Below are 14,887 nucleotides of genomic sequence, written 5' to 3'. Positions count from 1 at the left end.
AGATGCTTTAGATAATGGATACACTTGATTGATTCGATTATTGCCATAAGGGGGGTAGAGTATAGTAATCCAGCGTTACTTTTTTGTGTTGGATACCATTTATTTTGTAGGTGGAATAAATGGGTGTGGATGTAGTATGCTTCAAGGGGATGACGATTCTAGTGTCTTAAGTAGGAAGTCGGAGTAAAGCATTAGCCCATATATATCCATATTTGACAACGTCAAGACCAATTATAACTTTCATTGTCAAAGAGGGACTCATTCCTCGGGAACTTTGTACTATTTGCGCTCACGAAAACTCATCAACCTCTGTGCGTATTTGCGCTCTGCGACTAGATTATAGTTTAAACTACTAAGAACCATATTCGCATTATAAGGATTAGCTGGAGGGACTTCAACTTTATATATAATTGATATTGCTGACTAATTGTTAGATTTAAGTCTATGAGAAATCGTACACAGGATAATGTACTCTTGCTACTTTCTGTCCAGTTCCATAGTCTATGTCATTAATTTTGTGTGCTTCTTAGTATATTTCACTTGGGGCTAAGGCTGTAGTCACGATATCCTTTCTCTGCCAAGACGGCCAGAATTGTTTTTGCGGTGAATCCATTTATTTCGTTTATTCACGTCGCGATATGTTCGCCATTAGGCGGTTGGACACAGCCGGTTTCATTTGGCTCCATAATGACTGAAGAAATGTTTCGGGTTTGATTGACTATCAGAAATTTTTGTTATGTGGGGAATTTTCAATTTAAGTTTACTCATTCGTATATAATTAAAAATGATCACACTCCAAAATATTCATATGTATGTATTGCATATTGAAGGCATAATTATTATCATCATCATCAACGGCGCACCAACCGGTATCCGGTCTAGGTCTGCCTCCAGACATTCCAGCTTTTCGCCGATGTGCACCAATTCGATATCCCTAAAAGTTGTTTTCCGTCCTGGTCTCCACCATAGATGTGGATTAGGTGAACCGCCAACGCAACCTACTGAGCCGGACTTCTAGCAGCCGGTCTACAAGCAGACGGTCATACTATCGCCCATAGATTTCGTCGTTATATACGTTACGGAATCGTCCATCATCTTGTAGGGAGCCAAACATTTTCGCATTCTTTCTTCTTAAGAAGTCTCCGGGGAATACATAAAGACAAGATCATTATCTTATATAATAAGAGCTTTGATCTTATGGTGAGACATTTCGAGTGGAAAAGTTTTTGTAAGCTGAGACAGGCTCTGTTGGCTGCCAACAACCGTGCGCGGATTTCATCATCGTAGCTGTTATCGGTTGTGATTTTCGACCATAGATAGGAGAAATTAACCAAGGTTTCCAAGGTGTACCCTCCTCCTGCTGCTTTTATCTGGCGCATATTGGCCAGGATCAGCCTAGTCAGTCTTATCGATTTCATGGGAGGTTTCTAATGGCCACCTACAGTTTCATCCTGGCTATACTATCATAGGCGACTTTAAAATCAATGGAAAGGTGGTGCAACCGAAAGCCATATTCTAACAGCTTCTCCATCGCTTGCTGCACAGGAAAAATTTAATTCGTTGCTGATTTGTCTGAAGTGATGCCCCTTTGATATGGTCCGATGATGTTCTGGGCGTATGGGACATCTTGCAGTTGGTACTCAGCAACGTGATATCTCTATAAGTGCCGCACTGCGTGACATCCGCCTTTTTATGCAGGGGATAGATAATGCCCTGTTGCTTGGCACTGGTTCGCTGCATCACACCTTATTAATAGATGAACCGCTGGGCTGTGATTTTATCGGTTCCTGCCGACTTATGATTGTTAAGCCGATGGATTGCACGGACTGTTTCTTCAATTTTTCTGCCGTCCTCAGTTGGTGGGACCTCCAACTCGCCGATATTTTGGTTATTGAACAGTTCACCAAAGTAGTTAACCCATCGCTCCAATATGCCCATTCTGCCAGGAATTAGATTTTCCTCTTTGTCTTGGCGGGGTGAGCATTGAGGTGTATAATGCTTTATCCTGCTGACTTGTCGATGAAACTTCCGCGCCTAATGCGGTTGCTTCCTGTACTTCCTGAGTTCACAGACCGTAATTCACAGTTGGTACTCCCAGGCTTCCTTTTTTTTGTGAAGTCGCTTCTCCACTCGACAAAGTTTGTGATAGGTCTCTACGCGTGCCCGCGTTATTTGGGAGTGCAGCATTGTCCGGTATGCGGCACTCTTCCGTTGCGGTGCTAGCTTACATTAATCGTCGATTGTTGACCAGTCGTTCCGAATCTTTTGCGTACTAATCATAAAGTTCTCCAGGTGATTGTGAAGATAATTTGTTGATGCTTCAGGACCTCTGTTAGCTGCTCTTATTTCGGCATCCATTTCCCCCTTACAGGTGTTACCACTGTTGTGGATGGCTGCAATCTTCACTCTCAGCTGATTGTCAGAGGGGATTCGAGGTATAATAGTATTGTTATTCGAGCTCGGAGCATCATTCCAACGGGATATTGGTCCGAGTTTATATTCATCTTGATCAACGACGCAACAACCGGCATCCGGTCTAGGCCTGCCTTAATAAGGAACTCGAGATATCCCCCTCCCGATAGCATTAAAAGCTGTCTGGCGCCCTGACCTACGCTATCGCTCCATCTCAGGTAGCGTCTGCCTCGTCTTCTTTTTCTACCATAAATATCACCCTTATAGACTTTCCTGGCTGGATCATCCTCATCCCTAAGGATTAGGTGTCCCGCCCACCAACTCAATAGGGATTTTATCCACAATCAGACGGCCATGGTTCATAGATTTCGTCATTATGTAGGCGACGGAATCGTCCATCGTCATGTAGGGGGCCAAAAATTCTTCGGAGGATTCTTCTCTCAGATAGGTGGTAGAAAAATACCCAACCGAAAATAAAAATTGCTGTGGAAGGACACTCAGAATAAGAAACCAATATAGAGGAAGAAAGGTGCAGGGACTCGGAACGCCGGTGCTGGTAGCTTTTGGGAGTTGGCACGCAGGCTCCCGGTCGTCGATATCCCTCAACTGCAGTGCCTTAGTGGTTGATTACTTGGCCATCGTTTTCATCTAATACTACAAGTAGACTGGAGAAAAGGCCATTTAAAAGGGGTACATCACTCCCAAGAACGCTTGTTGCAAAAACATGGAAATTGGTTTTATGGGCTGGGCATTTGTCAGCTTACAGTAGAGTATAGCTGGTCGGAGGATGTCGTAGGAATTAGTGCTTGATCCATTTAGGAAAAGCTCGACAATTGGTGAGGATGGAAATTAGGGAAGGTCGCGGAAGCTAGTAAATACGAAAGTTCTCAGTGAGGAACAGTGTTATAATACGGGCGAATCGTCGTTCGTCCTACTCGGATAGATAATAATAGAGTTGCCCGAATTCATAAACGACAGATACAATGTTTACCAGGCAAATAAAAACATGGTCAGAGCCTTTAGGGTTGTGCCAAGGACGAAGAATATGTCTCGAAGAAAAGAAATGTCATTCAGGAAACATAAAAAAAAACAAAGGGCGGTAAACTCGAAAAACTCGTTGGTGACTTAACACTAGAACAGAAGAAGTCCCCGGACAAGATGGCTGAAAATTACCTCAGCAAGGTAAAGAAGTCCTTAGGGGAAGAGGCGCAAGTATAGGTTAAAAAGCAGGGGATCTTTATACAATGTAAAGACATTGATGAAGTTACAACACAGACTATGAACGTATGCTTTTTAAGAGGAAAAGGGTGTCGACCGTCGGCACGTCGTAGCCAGCAGCAGATGCTCAGTATTTTGGAGAGCCTTGGATGCAATGAAGAAATGAAGTTGATACAAATCAATCTCAACCAGCGATGCAGTAGGTCTTAACCTACTCGTCACAGACGCGCGAGCCTTATAATGACAATAATGGTGGAGCCTCGACGAAAAATGTAATTGGCAAGGCAGCAATATGGGGGATGTGGAAATCAAGGCATCTAGGAATCTCCGAAAAATGTTTTCGTCTGGGCGAAAATGAGTAGCTTCTACATATATAGTTGTTATGCTTCACCAAGCGTAAGGATGGAACAATTGAAGAAATGCTATGTATGCTAGTCTGGGATATAAGACATCGGAACGCGGAGTTAGATTTGGTACTTGCGAATACCGGGCATTATATTCATAGTGGCCACGAGGCAATTTTCTTATAAATCGAAAAATAACTGGTCGCCCAATAAAATCGGGAGTGGCGGGCTGTATGTTTTCGAATAAGAGGGATATGACAACGATCTGAAGAAAGTCCATATTTTGGAGGGCAACGAGAAGTATATGCGAACCTTCCAGGTGTGCTTTAAAGTACTTGAACCAACTAAAATTCCTGATGAACTGCATACACGATTGTTCTCGCGTCGGACATCGCAATTGACCTGCGCGCATCTTTGCGAGATAGTGACGGTGCCCTTCCCCCCGCATAAAGGCGCGCGCAAAAATTATAAACAAGCATTGGACATCTTTACCATACTGGCGATAACTAATGAACTTGCACACGTTTGCCGGAGAATTGATGATCATAAAGCGACTGGCATTGATGTTATTACCAGTGGAGCCTTTAAACTCGCTGTGAGCACCAGACCCGACTGGTTTATCAGCGTATTGGAGGCATGCATGGTAGAGGGAGTTTTTCTCTCTCGGTTAAGGGGGTGAAAACTAATGTTTCTACCGAAATCGAATAAGTAACCGCGATATCCATTATCATACTGCCTTATAGGAAAAATTCTACACAGGGTCATTTATAATAGAGTGCTCCTCACCATAGAATATAAGAGTGCCCTATCAGAACGGCAGTTTGGTTTTCGTCAAGCCCACTCAACGCTCGACACCGTATACGCGATGTCCTCCAATAAACGCTGTCCCGTGGTAACAGTGGATGTCAAAAATGCGGTCATTTCAGCCACCTGGGAATCGATAAAAACTTCACTATCCCCTCTCGTCGAACATGATGTATAATGGGGCCTCTGTCTTTTCCGTGCCAGGCGAAGCCACAAAAATCGGCTTCGCTGTTGATCTTGCCGTGGTTTCCGTTGCGAAGCAGCTTGACGTGTACGCTGATAAAACCTTCAGCGCATTGAAGCATGAATGGAAATGGTTCATACATTTCATATTGGTGGCCGCCTCTAAAAGGCGGAATGATTTCGATAAACATTCTGTGAGTGAGACACGCTGTTTGTACGAGAAAAGAAGAATGAATCTACCTGAAGAGGACACAGAATATTGAAGAAAGTAAGGCCAGAGTCGCTAGAAAAGGGATCGCTGGACCCACACATTGATCCCCCGTATTGATGAGTGGATTCAGCGGTTAGACGACGTGATTTAGTACCATTTGACCCAATTCTTATCACGGCATAGTGGTCGCAGAAAGTATATGTATTGGCTCATATTGGATGATTCTCCTTTGTGCTCTGAGTATTGCTATACTCCTAATAATTCGGAGCATGTTGTGTTCTACTATCCACGATTTTGGATTTTCTGAAAATTAGTATAAGTCCTCAGAACATTCTTTTTTTTTTCCACATGTCAATCTTCTAGTGGACTGAAGTTATATTCGTCATATGGTCCCAACTCAAATAACACACGAAGAGAATGCAACTGCAACAAAGTGGGAGAAAGTTGCCCTCCATTTGGTCCGGGCCGACATCAAGCTGCCGTGGATTTAAAGTTCTTCAATCCTTAGACAAAAAATTTTAGGTCTGACCCAGTTCGGTCTAAGTATAGTGGATTTACGTTCGCATTAATATTGCCGATACTTTATTTGTCGGCAGTCCTATTGTCCATATTTTTGTTTGCAAGAACTACCCTTACCCGTCTGTTGACAGATTCTAAATCCGTATGACTTCACTTTATCACATCGAAAGTATATACTCGTAGAAGTGCACGAACGGTGAAGCCGTTGATTGTCATGGCTTTGTTTTTACGCCATTCAAATTTTGGGGTTCGTATTCGAATGCATTAAAAAACGCTTCGACGCCAAACAAAACCACAGTTGGCTTAATCGCTTTGATAAATGACTCCTGATTGGTGTCTCCTTTGATATTTGTGAGGATACCGATAGCTTCATTTCTTTCTTTATCACTCTTTGCAGTAGAAGAACCACATTTGGGTTGATTTTCTATAAGCTTAACACTTTAGAACCGACGAATAGGATATGGTGTGGGTAGCTGGGCGGTAATTTATAATCAATGTTTCGCTCTTGTTAGACAGCTTGCTTTACAGCTAATGTTCTTTATAGCCCCTTTCCTTTAGCTAAAAGTTGTGAATCTTATCAACTCCTTTTGCCTCTAATTACCAGTCTTTTCAACGGCTATTCCAATGTCAAATCACTGTTCATGATGGATTTCCTGTGCTCGTGTAACGAAATCAATATCCTTTGCTAACTTTTCAACTCCTTTGTAATTTCTTTGAAATGTCTCGCCCGCGTGTATGATTCAAGCTACACGCGTAATAGCCTTCCGGGGAGACTGTCAAGCCAATCGGTGTTACTCCGTTTGAGTACATTGATAGCCGACAAAATTTCTTTTCTATTTTTAGAAGTAGTCCGTACCTGGATGTTACGATGACATAGTGAAGTATTCTTTTTACCTCGCCAGTTGGTCCTCATCGTGAGTGCGTGAAGCGATTAACATATCTCACAGGACCATCGAAAAGTTTGCAACCACATGGATCTGCGGTAGTTTCTGTTTCGCTGACCAGCGTTACAATACTACTAGGGATTTCGCATGGGAGTGGAATCCAAGCGCGATTGATTGCTAACACTCATAGCAATCAATAGAGCCTTCAATAATTTAGATTCATCGATCTTTTTCATTGATTTCGCAGTCAGCATGACCCCGCTTTGGGGCACCCGAACACGCAGGCGAAGACAAACACATGAATGATGTTGATTTGACCTCCCAAGGCAAAGCTGCTTGACCATAATATCGGTATGGTTTGCATATTACCGCCAAGTCCACTTCGACTTTCAATTGAATTTTGAGATCGTATTCACAGATGCTTCTCAGGCCTCTCCTATATGCGAGACATCTGCCACAGAATGCAACGTACCGGTCGACCGGTAATCAATTTAACTGCTACTTCTATTGGCATATTAATATTAGCAGTATGTGTATCTGCATATGCCCTTCTTGTTCTTCTCATGGCATTATGTTCTACACCGCTAAGATTAAATTATTCCTTTAGCGCAACACAGATGTCCCTCCACTTTCACTTTCGGGTTGTAGCCACATTTTTCCTTCTCGCGACAACTATCCATTGGCTTCAACCCGAATTTAAAGTCAACATCAAATCCTCTTTCTTAGTTGTTAGTAATTGAGTAGTTGAATTCCACTAAATAAATTTGTTTTTCAAAAAATGAATGAGAATTTCTCTCTTTGCTTTTTCCCGAAAGTATGTTACTGCACCGCTCGAGGACTGAGCACTGGTGTAAGGCGTCTCAAATAGGCGATTTGATACTGCGCTGCACTCACTCAGCATGCGACTCGTGATGACCTTTGCGGATGGCTTGGATTCGACATTTGTCTAATCCAAATTCATCCGAATATCACGGCTGAACATGTCTACTATTCGCAAAAGACTTGTAAGGTGGTCGTTAGTACCAGCATACAACTTGATGTCATCTAAGTACATTAAGTGTGTCAGTTCGCACTTAGAAGATAGGCCGTATTCGATTGTAAAATCATGCCCTCTAGCATCGTTCAGTGCCATGCAAAACTAAAGAGAACTCAAAGAATCCCCCTGGAAAATGCCCCTCTGAGGTATTAGTACCGTAAGATGTATGCACTCATATGGTGGTATGCCACCCTTCAATGACTGTTGTCAAAAACTTTATTAGTTTCGGATCAATGCGATACAAATGTAGGACATCGATTAGCCAGCTATGCGGAATGCTATCGAAAGCCTTATAATTGATATAGCAACTAAAGAGGTTTCTTTGGCCTCTAGTTATTTGTCCTACAACTACCGAGTCGATAATGAGTTGCTCTTTGCAACCCCTTGACCCAACTCGGCACCTCTTCTGCTCCTCGGCCAGATGGTAGTTGGTCTAGAGATGCGCATTGACCCTTCCACTAATAATGGTTGTTAACAATTTGTATATGGTTGGTAAGCAAGTAATCGGTCTTGTGTCTGCGGGGTCCTGCACCGTGTCCCTCTTAGGGATAAGCTAGGGATTAGCTACCCCTGCAGTGAGGAAGGGTGGAAATTCCTCCGGCCGACTAATGATGACTTGATTTACGCTATGTGCCAACCAACTGTGTATACTAGTAAATTTCTTATACCAGAAATTTTGCACCCGATCTAGACCAGGGCCCCTCTAGTTCTTCGAGCTATTCATGGCTCGTCGAACTTCCTCTTCGGTAACATCCGTAAAATTCATGCCAGGTGTATTGGCATTGCGGGTGCCTTCTACTGATCTACTCAGCATACTGGGCGGGTAGCCCCCAAAGTCCACCCCAATATTCGTTCGCTTCCGTTACCGAAAACTGTACTGTCTGGACGCTCTGTTGGGATTCGCTGAGTGGTCTGAAGAAACTTCGCTGGTTCCTCGCGTAAGTTGCATTCTGGACACGTCTGGAGTGAGTTTCACCATAACGCCGCAAAATAGAAAGTTTTTGCTTTAGGGTATCCAGAATTTCAACTACGAGCGTTTGACTGGGGATGTCTTATTTCCGGTAGATCCTCTGCACTTTATTTTTCACACGTCTGCTGGCATTGCCAGTGCTGATGTGAATCAGTCTGGCAACTAGTGAGTCCCGCCGACGTTGCAGATGAATTTTTCATGGTGGATCTCTTCGGTCTCTCAAACCAATAACGCGAAAGTGAATCTTCTGACCGCCTAATCAAACAGCCGTAACTGCACCACAATACACAAGTGATTATGGTTGTAGAAGTGACATATCGGCACACACCCGAGATGCAATCTCATTATTGATTTGTGAGAGAGAGCTCTCGGAGTTGCTGGAGATGCATAGAACCTGGGAATACCTGGTCTATGCAAAGGATCCGTTTCCGAGAATTCTATACACACTCTTTGGAATTCGATCAGCGGAAACTTCTGCTGGACGGTGGAGAAGAGTGCTTCGGCGAGTATCTGCAGCACTGCGATTCCCTCACCTACCCCCTAAGAAGCTACGGTAATGTATTACCATTTAAACTGAAGCTACATGTCGGGTATAATGAAGCTACATGTTGGGTATAAAATGAAAGGTTTCGATCAATTTCTGAAGTCGAAACTTCGTTTTGGTTTCTACATAACACACACACAAAGCCTTTCATACTATACGGTTTTTCAACTTCTGTCTAATGTCCAAGATGCAGCGAGTTGAAAAAGATACATTGTGGAATTACATCGTAATGTTGGTGAAAATGACTAAGTAAAAACGACAGAAGAGAGCAAGGTTGTCTTAACGAAGAGAACTCGGTTGTCTATTCAGCGGTTGTACTGCTATGAAAGCGGTCTAAGAATTTGGAGCCGATGGATTGAACTTTGAATATGTCACCATCTTCTTGAATGTAAGCATATATCATATATAAGATACAGGGCCGATTATTAACGGTCGAATTAGGCGGCACATACAAGGAGACAAAGTGTACGTGACACCGTTATTGCCTAGTTATGATCTTTAATTTTTACGCAAAATTTTCATGACATTTCTCTTTAACTATTGTGGGCTCTGGAGTTTTGAAGCAGCATAGTACTGAGAAGGAAAGCAAAATTAGAAAATTAGAAACATTACTCTTTGTTACTGTGCGAATATCTTTACTCAGCAAATCCCGAAAGAGCAAAGGTTCCGAGTTCTGGGACTGGTTCATCCACATGGATGTTCACGATTTTCCACAGAACCCTATGTATTTTTGTGGATCCTTGCACATGTCCCCTTAATTATTCTTATGTTTATTTCATTTTTTTCTCATAAATAATAATTAAAATTGGATGGAGTTGATTAACATATACATTTTTGTTGTTTTTCATTCCAGTCGTTCCGAGACATGGTGTTTGGTGGCGGTCATCATCTATAAAGACTAATACAGTCGGTAATTCTAAAAAGTGTATCTATGTGATAATCAAGAGTCCTCAGTTACCTGCAAACGAAGACGTACATTTGATCCATTGATAAATTAAAAGTTTTTTTTCGTGACACTTCAAAGATGTTTTATCAATATTTATTTGAAATGAATTTCGTACTGTAATGTAATGGTATGTAAGAGCGCAAGGATCCTGTCTGGTTGAATTCACCTTCGTTCTTATATTTACGTGTTTTTTTTTTGCACTTGCAGAACGAACATGAAAATGCTTTTTCACAGAAATATGATCAACGGAAGGACCCTATTTATGTAAATTTATGGAAAGTGTCACGATTTTCAAGCTTGCATTGGAGCAAAGCGCATACTTATAGAGAAGACAGTAAAAAGGAACCGTGAAACGTGTTCCAGATTTCAGAGTTAATCATCGCCAGTGCAGTATCTTTTCAAAAAGGTACATAGTTGGTTGTCGTGTGTTCATGTATTTCAACTGCAGTGGTTTGAGATAATATGCATGTGTATCCAAAAAGGACGTGATGAGTGCTGTCAGTGAGGAGTATGCTTTCGTCGCTGTTTGAGAGAAGGAAATCCAAATATTTAGAGAAATCAAGTGAGTAGAACTTTATGCTAGCACTCTTTGTATGCATTTGAATGGAAATTGGAAAATGTGGCCTCAGGAAAAATATATTAGGATCCAAATCGGATGCACTTATATTTCACCCGTTTCGAGAAGAGAGGGTCATATTATTTGAAATTACAAACTACGTTCGTAACTTTATATTTCATATCCATCCGGAATAAATGATTGGAAATAATAAAATTTAGAATCAATAACAGCAATTCATTCTTAATGCTTCGATGATCACTTCCAACTCCCATCTCGTTTTCCAACAGAAGGGGTATCATTTTATTGCTGCAGATTTATGACACTTTGTGCCACATATTGAACAATTATATACAGTGTGAGCTCCATTTACGTGCAAGGAACTTTCTCTCCATCGAGACTTTTATAAAGAAAAATTGCTTTCGAACATATTGGTATATTTTATAGATGAAAATAGATTCTATCATAATTTATTTGCTGACTATTGTTCATTGAAAATTATGGGTTGTAAGTTGCAACTTCGGAAGTTTTCCCATTTCTCCCATATGCAAATTTTATGACATTTTAATTTGATAGTTGAAAACGGACATATATTCTCTGTAGCATACCCTACAATGTTTCATGGGAATTTAAAAAGTCTTAACGAAGGTTCAAGAAAACCAAATTCTTACCGACTGGTTGTCGGTTTGCCCATATTTGTCTGTGGCCTATTTTGCAGGGAAATGGAAATTCTGGTAATCAATATTTTTTACCATAAAATCTCTAGACACGGAACTACACAGCCGTTCATTATCGGCTCAACCTTTGCAAATATCTTATAGTCTGCCTGCTTCATGAGCAGTCTTTTTGATATCAAAGTTGATACCTTTTGAAGTTCATCAGTACCTTAGTACTTTTTCTGATTTTTCAGTACTTTATCCACTAAATAGATACATTTCAGTAGTTTTCAACATAAATCAGAACTAAGTTACTATTCCGAAATATAGCGCACTCGCAAATTTGAATTAGGAACGATATGCTGATTGTGGTCATTTCCAGAAATATGTCAAAATAAAGATAACCTACTAAGTTACATATACACATAAAGGGTAACTCTCACTCTTAGAACGTGCCTAGAGTATTATCGGTAGTGAAGTTCCATAGTCTCCCGCTCAGAAGAAAACCGTTTATCTCCACGTTAATCTTTTTTATGAGGCAACCAAAATCGCAGATTTCAAGATAGCATATATGAATTTAGGTGTGGGTCAACGCTTGCTGGGGCGACGCGGTCTAGTACTACCGAATAAATACATATTGTTCGACCAGGATTCCGAAAGCTCTTGATACATGCCCAGTGTGTTTCGTCGTATACCGATCACAAGGGTTTCGTTATTCACTGAAAGATTTTCTCAACCGTACAACCTAGGACGCAGGTGTATCGTTAGTTAGGGGGCTAGAATTACTTACTCAGACACCTCGGGAACGTTAAAGGTCGTAGACAAACCCTGAGGTGGCCTTGCAGGGTTTTCCCCAATTAGGAACAGTTCGTAAAGCCTAAACTGACGTGTAAGGTGTCTCTGCTGCAAAAGACCCACTAGATCTTTAAATATTTGATAGGGTAAACTCTTTCCTAAGAGGAAGAAAAAAGGTATACACTAAAAAAAAAACACCGCAGAAAATTATCATATTGAAGTGGAGAGATATTATTTGCGGAATAAAAAATGGTGTATTGGAGCTAGACAAGTTCTTGGGCGTATCGGAAACATCCAGAAAAAGCTATTTGAAAACTGAAATCGAATCGACACTATTTGGAAAGAGAACAACATCTGACTAGCAAGGCTCGAGAATAGGAACGGAAAGAAAATCAAAACTTAAAGTCAACCATAAAAACCAATGGAAGATCTTAGCTTATTGCAGACCATGAAAATTCTGCGTGAGAAAATATAAACAACCCAAAACCAGAGTTTGGGAGCTTGAAGAGTTACCGTTTCATCAACAGCACAACAACCGATATCCGGTATCTGCCTTAATAAGGAACTCCAGACATCCCGGTTTTGCGCCGAGATCCACCAACTCGATATTCCTAAAAGCTGTCTAGTCTCCTGACCTACGCCATCGCCATCTTAGGCAGGGTCTGCCTCGTCTTCTTTTTCTACCATAGATATTGCCCTTATAGACTTTCCGGGCTGGATCATCCTCATCCATGCTGATTAAGTGACCCGCCCACCGTAACCTATTGAGCCGCATTTTCATAGTTATGGTATCGCTCATAGATTTGGTCGTTACATAGGTTACGGAATCGTCCATCCTCATGTAGGGGGCCAAAAATTCTTCGGCCAAGAGTTCGCAATTCTTCTTGCTAAGAACCCAAGTCTCCGAGGAACACGTGAGGGCTGGCAAGATAATTGTCTTGTACAGTAACAGCTTTGACAATATGGTGAGACGTTTCCAGCGGAACAGTTTTTGTAAGCTGAAATAGGCTCTGTTGGCTGACAACAACCGTGCGCGGATTTTATCATCATAGCTGTTATCGGTTGTGATTTTCGACCCTAGATGGGAGAAATAATGAACGGTCTCAAAGTTGTATTCTCCTATCTTTATTCTTCCCGTTTGACTAGTGCGGTTTGATGTTGTTGGTTGGTTGGTTTTCGGTGCTGGCGTTGCCACCATATACTTTGTCTTGCCTTCATTGATGTACAACCCAAGATCTCGCGCCAATTGCCGCCTGCTCGATCTGGATGAAGGCGGTTTGTAAGTCTCAGGTCGTTCTTCACATGATGTCGATATTAGACTTAAAGAGCATCACAGATCAACATCACGGATCACTTTCTTGAGGGCCAGGTTAAAGAGGACGTATAATAGGGCCTCCTCTTGTCGTAGGCTGTTGTCGATTTCGAGTGGTCTTGATAGTGTGATCCTGCTGCTTTTACCTGGCCTCGGACATTGGTCAGGGTCAGCCTAGTCAGTTTTATCAATTCTTTGGGATACCGAATTCTCTCATGGCCGTGTACAGTTTTACCCTGGCTATGTTATCATAGGCGGCTTTAAAATCGATGAAAAGATGGTGCAACTGTTGTCCATATCCCAACAGTTTTTCCATCGATTGCCGCAGAGATAAAATCTGATCTGTTGCTGATTTGCCTGGAGTGAAGCCTCTTTGGTATGGGCCAATGATGTTCTGGGCATATGGGGCTATCCGGCCTAACAAGATAGCGGACAATATCTTATAGATGGTACTCAGCAACGAGAGGGGGGGGGGGGGGGTTTGTCTTTGGGTTTTGCGCAGATCATTGTAGTTTTGGGGTTGATGTCATTAGTAATGATTCTATTATATATGACCGCTGCGTAAGCCGATCCTGAGGCATCACAAAATTCTTGTAGTTCTATTTTGCAGTTATTAGCGTGTTGAATCCATCGTGGAATATTAATGTTTTCCAGTGCCGGGAGATCTGTCTCTAATTGCTCCCAATCTTCCAAGATTTCATCTGCTGGAGAGTCGTTCCAATCTGCTCCAGCCTTCCACACCTGTTGCATTAGCAGCTAAGCTTTAACCGTTGCGGGGTTGGCCATTGAAGCGGTTCATAAATCGTCGCTATATTAAATAGCAACTGCCTCTTTGTTAATTTCCTTGACTTCTCGAAATCCGTTATCGTAAACTGGAACTCGTCTCTGCTTGGGTTCCAAATTTCACCCAAAATCTTGGTCTGAGCGTCTTCATTTATCTGAGGTCCAAGTTCCCTATCTTTAAGCGGGATCTTAGAAAGAAGTTCTTATCCACTTGCGTAGATTGAAACTATCGCATTGAACAAGCCCTCTTATTTCTTGACACAGCTGAACAACAATTTCTTTGGTGTAGGCTCTGGGTATAACGTAGAGGTATCTTTGCAAAATCTTTGCAGAAATCGGATATCTTCTACCTTCATCCTTGACAAGTTGGATCATTGTTCGCACTGCTAGAAATATGGCTGAGGCCGTACCATTGCCTACAGTATTCAAGCGATATTCTTCCATGGGGTCGTCTTCGTTTTTCCGCCAAAGGACTCGCTGGTAATCTCGATCCTCTGGTTCTACTTTAATTTTCGTAAACATTTTCCTTACGCCGGCAAGGTACAAATATTCCTCTAGTATCAACTAATAGTTGGTAATATCGGTTTCCAAACGCTAATATTTGATGTTGGTGATACGGTTTTCACGCATCTCTACAATTACTGTGAATAGAATTCTCGAATTATAATTATATCACGGACTTCTGCAAGACGTTTGCCGGGGCAATATAGCTTT

The 14,887-nt window shown here is 41.8% G+C and overlaps 1 protein-coding gene across 4 annotated transcripts in view; it reads left to right on the top strand.

Annotated features, from left to right (window-relative positions):
• LOC119653164 (inactive dipeptidyl peptidase 10) overlaps positions 1-14,887 on the top strand; it is a 348,858-nt gene that overhangs the window by 125,653 nt on the left and 208,318 nt on the right. For all 4 annotated transcript variants that reach the window (XM_038057706.1, XM_038057707.1, XM_038057704.1 and 1 more), the window contains one exon: positions 9,979-10,633. The gene's annotated coding sequence lies outside the window, so the exon portion shown is untranslated. The remainder of the gene's footprint in view (positions 1-9,978; positions 10,634-14,887) is intronic.

Source organism: Hermetia illucens, chromosome 3, assembly GCF_905115235.1.
Source record: "Hermetia illucens chromosome 3, iHerIll2.2.curated.20191125, whole genome shotgun sequence".
Lineage (NCBI taxonomy): Eukaryota > Metazoa > Arthropoda > Insecta > Diptera > Stratiomyidae > Hermetia > Hermetia illucens.
This window is presented reverse-complemented; position numbering and strand designations above follow the sequence as displayed.